Source organism: Oncorhynchus masou, chromosome 30 (genome assembly GCF_036934945.1).
Source record: "Oncorhynchus masou masou isolate Uvic2021 chromosome 30, UVic_Omas_1.1, whole genome shotgun sequence".
NCBI classification, from domain to species: Eukaryota; Metazoa; Chordata; class Actinopteri; order Salmoniformes; family Salmonidae; genus Oncorhynchus; species Oncorhynchus masou.
The window spans coordinates 4,913,388-4,917,752 of NC_088241.1; the positions used below are offsets into that span (position 1 = coordinate 4,913,388).

A 4,365-nucleotide genomic window follows, 5' to 3' on the forward strand; every position below is an offset into this window, starting at 1 on the left:
TAGCTACAGGTGATTCTATTCCCCTAGCTACAGGTGATGCTATTCCCCTAGCTACAGGTGATTATATTCCCCTAGCTACAGGTGATTCTATTCCCCTAGCTACAGGTGATTCTATTCCCCTAGCTACAGGTGATGCTATTCCCCTAGCTACAGGTGATTCTATTCCCCTAGCTACAGGTGATTCTATTCCCCTAGCTACAGGTGATTCTATTCCCCTAGCTACAGGTGATTCTATTCCCCTAGCTACAGGTGATTCTATTCCCTTCGGTTCTCTCCATCTGTCTACCTCTCTGTTAGTTCACAACAGGTGATTCTATTCCCCTAGCTACAGGTGATTCTATTCCCCTCGGTTCTCTCCATCTGTCTACCTCTCTGTTAGTTCACAACAGGTGATTATATTCCCTAGCTACAGGTGATTCTATTCCCCTCGGTTCTCTCCATCTGTCTACCTCTCTGTTAGTTCACAACAGGTGATTCTATTCCCCTAGCTACAGGTGATTCTATTCCCCTCGGTTCTCTCCATCTGTCTACCTCTCTGTTAGTTCACAACAGGTGATTCTATTCCCCTAGCTACAGGTGATTCTATTCCCCTCGGTTCTCTCCATCTGTCTACCTCTCTGTTAGTTCACAACAGGTGATTCTATTCCCCTCGGTTCTCTCCATCTGTCTACCTCTCTGTTAGTTCACAACAGGTGATTCTATTCCCCCCGGTTCTCTCCATCTGTCTACCTCTCTGTTAGTTCACAACAGGTGGTTACAGTCTTGGCAGCTCCACTCACACTTACATTTATATTTAACTCACTTTTAGTCACTGGTGTAACAAGAGCCCACGAGTGAAATCACACACCCACAGACCAACATTTACAGGTTTTTATTGTCAAAGGCCCCTCAGTGGTAGGTGTTGGAGAACAGATATTCACTGTGCCTGCATTAAATGGGGTGAAAGGGGGGTCAGAACTTCCTTTCACGGAGTAGCTTACGCCCTACCACAAGGTAAAAACGAAACTCTCTCTCCTCGTTTTACCAAAAGACTGACACTCTCAGCCAATCAGCCGACCATCATTTCTGACTGACGGGGGATTATCAGCAAGTCTTCCAGGCGCCAGAGTTTATCGGCTATTCAGAATAAGAATATAATCAAATTGACTGGATTATATTGTTGATATAGCAATTAATGGTATAATGTTTAACAACTACTACTGATAGAGTTAATTAAAGGGGTTTTCTACATCCAACCCTTACTGGTGCCCCTCTAATAATAATTTGGATAGGATAAACAAATTAACCAAATAAATCAGCTAATTTAATTATTCCAGTAATTAATCATTACATTATCTTGAATATTAATTACCCAAAAGTCACAACATAACCGTGTATTATGGTGTTTGTGTTGAATATAGGCCTACTGTATGACATTACTGAATGAGCATGACAGTGGTGGTTTTCATAACGCTGTCTAAGTTAAACCATAGTGCTACAGAGCAAAATGTTACTTAGCTTTACGGCAGAGGAGGCTGGTGGAGGGAGCTATATGAGGAAGGGCTCCTTGTAATGGCTGAAATGGTACAGTATTAATGGAATGGTATCAAACACGTCAAACATATGGAAACAACACATTTGACTCCGTTCCATTTATTCCATTCCAGCCATTCCGTGCACCCGTCCTCTCTAGCTGCTCCCAGCAGCCTCCTCTGTATTATGGTAAACAGAAAATAGAAACATTGCAGAGCGTTGTAATCTTGAATGTAGCCCAGGCCTGTGTGTGTGTCATGGTGCAGCTGCTCCCCACAGAGGGACAGAGCTACATCTGAAGGACACAGCTGAGCTCTTACAAATCTACCTCCTTCCTCTCTCTCATCCCCCCTCTCACACCAACTCTCTCTCTCTCTCTCTTTCCTTCTTTTTTAAAAATGTCTTTCTCTCTCTTTCTTCAAAAGTGAAACTCAAAATCCTCTTCCCTCACTTACTCAACACCATTCATCAGATGTGTAGAATTTTTTAAATGAGCAGATCTTTTCCTAAACTAAATTCAACACTGACAGTAAATTACAAAAATACTTTATTTTTTTGTATACAGAAACAATTGGAGCTCAGAGTACCCCATGTCCAGGCATCATTTTGCATCACTACATAGGGAAGACCACTGAAGATGTTGTGTTTTTTTGAGTCATCATGTAATCTGTGAGTAGAGGCGCGGTAGACCAAATCCACCTCCTCCAGCTCTAGAGTTACAGCACTGGATACATCCTGATCCCATCCATAGTTATACTGAAGCACCTAAATTATTATCTGGTCATTCTTGTACAAGGCTGCACCCACGTAAGATGATGAGCTGTCACCATGGCTTGTGAATCTGTAGAAGTAGAGTCCTCTCACTGGTGCTGTAAAGAAACCTACATCAGAGGAAACAGCGAGATCAACACTCAGTCTTTCATAGACACTGGAGCAGCCTGCTAGTGATGTTGGACTCAGTGTCTGTATCTGGTCCCTATGGACATGTGTGTTCATACATGTAGATTGATGTGTGTGCACTACCTGTAACTGGAATGTAGGCCTGGCTGATGTTAGTGATGACATTGGTGGACATTAGTGGAGATCAGGGTGATGTCAGTAGGCCTGGCTGATGTTAGTGATGACATTGGTGTAGATCAGAGTGGTTTCAGAATTGAAGGGTCCCACTGTACTACCTAAAGCAGCAGAGAATGCCACATTTACATTTAAGTCATTTAGCAGACGCTCTGCCACCTTCGGTGTCTCTGTGAACACTAGCATTATTATTCGACCATGCTGGTCATTTATGAACATTTGAACATCTTGGCCATGTTCTGTTATAATCTCCACCCGGCACAGCCGGAAGAGGACTGGCCACCCCACATATGCTCTCTCTAATTCTCTTTCTTTCTCTCTCTCGGAGGACCTGAGCCCTAGGACCATGCCCCATGACTACCTGACATGATGACTCCTTGCTGTCCCCAGTCCACCTGGCCGTGCTGCTGCTCCAGTTTCAACTGTTTTGCCTTATTATTATTCGACCATGCTGGTCATTTATGAACATTTGAACATCTTTGCCATGTTCTGTTATAATCTCTACCCGGCACAGCCAGAAGAGGACTGGCCACCCCACATAGCCTGGTTCCTCTCTAGGTTTCTTCCTAGGTTTTGGCCTTTCTAGGGAGTTTTTCCTAACCAACGTGCTTCTACACCTGCATTGCTTGCTGTTTGGGGTATTAGGCTGGGTTTCTGTACAGCACTTTGAGATATCAGCTGATGTACGAAGGGCTATATAAATAAATTTGATTTGATTTGATTTGAACACAGGAAAGTGTTAATGATTTTCACCATCATACACAAAATATGTATCACATAAACAATGACAACATCGTTAATAAAATGATGAAGAAAATAACAGAAAATAGTAACACGTCTTGTTCTGCAAGACTGCGTTCGTCTTACCTGAATTGACTGTTTTCAGTTCCTCCACCTCTCTCTGTGGCTGTCACTCTACCCCCCAAAACTGCAACAATATAAAAAAATAGACCTTCTGACCGATATTGAATAAAACACAAAAACTTGTTTTAAATAGTTCACATAAACAGCCTTCAAATCCCTTTATAACTATATGAATATCCATGTCTTACATGCAATCTCTGTCTTCAGCTCCTCCACTGACTGCCCCTCTGTTCTCTGTCTTCAGCTCCACTGACTGTCACTCTGGTCCTAAGTCCTAGGATATCATGTAACAATACAAATAAACTGTTGATGACTTCAACAAACCATGTCTTTGTTGATGAAAGTAATCAAATGACATGTAGCTGTCTTACTTTCCCTCTGTTCTCTGTCTTCAGCTCCTCCACCTGGCTCTCACTGGCTGTCCATCTGCCATCTAGTGCTAAAATGTCATGTAAAGAAAATGCAAATGAAGTGTTGATGAATTTAAATTCAAACAAACTTTCTACATCAAAGTAATAAGGCTAGAGGTAACTTCTGGGCGTGTGGAAGTGCAGTTCAGTCTTTGTGACTCATCTCCACTCTCTGGTTCACCACCGTTCTGCAGCTCCTCCACCTCTCCTTTCAGCTCCTCCACCTCTCCTTTCAGCTCCTCCACCTCTCTTTTCAGCTCCTCCACCTCTCTTTTCAGCTCCTCCACCTCTCCTCTCAGCTCCTTCACTTCTCCTCAGCTCCTCCACCTCCCCTCTCAGCTCCTCCACCTCTCCTTTCAGCTCCTCCACCTCTCCTCTCAGCTCCTCCACCTCTCCTTTCAGCTCCTCCACCTCTCCTCTCAGCTCCTCCACCTCTCCTTTCAGCTCCTCCACCTCTCCTCTCAGCTCCTCCACCTCTCCTTTCAGCTCCTCCACCTCTCCTTTC

The 4,365-nt window shown here is 43.7% G+C and overlaps 1 long non-coding RNA gene across 1 annotated transcript; it reads right to left on the reverse strand.

Annotated features, from left to right (window-relative positions):
- Positions 1 to 2,132: 2,132 nt before the first annotated feature.
- Positions 2,133 to 4,107, reverse strand: LOC135523053 (uncharacterized). The gene is made up of 3 exons (XR_010452759.1): positions 3,639 to 4,107; positions 3,454 to 3,514; positions 2,133 to 2,393 (listed from the first exon to the last, which is right to left on the reverse strand). It is a non-coding gene; the product is annotated as an uncharacterized LOC135523053 (long non-coding RNA).
- Positions 4,108 to 4,365: the final 258 nt, after the last annotated feature.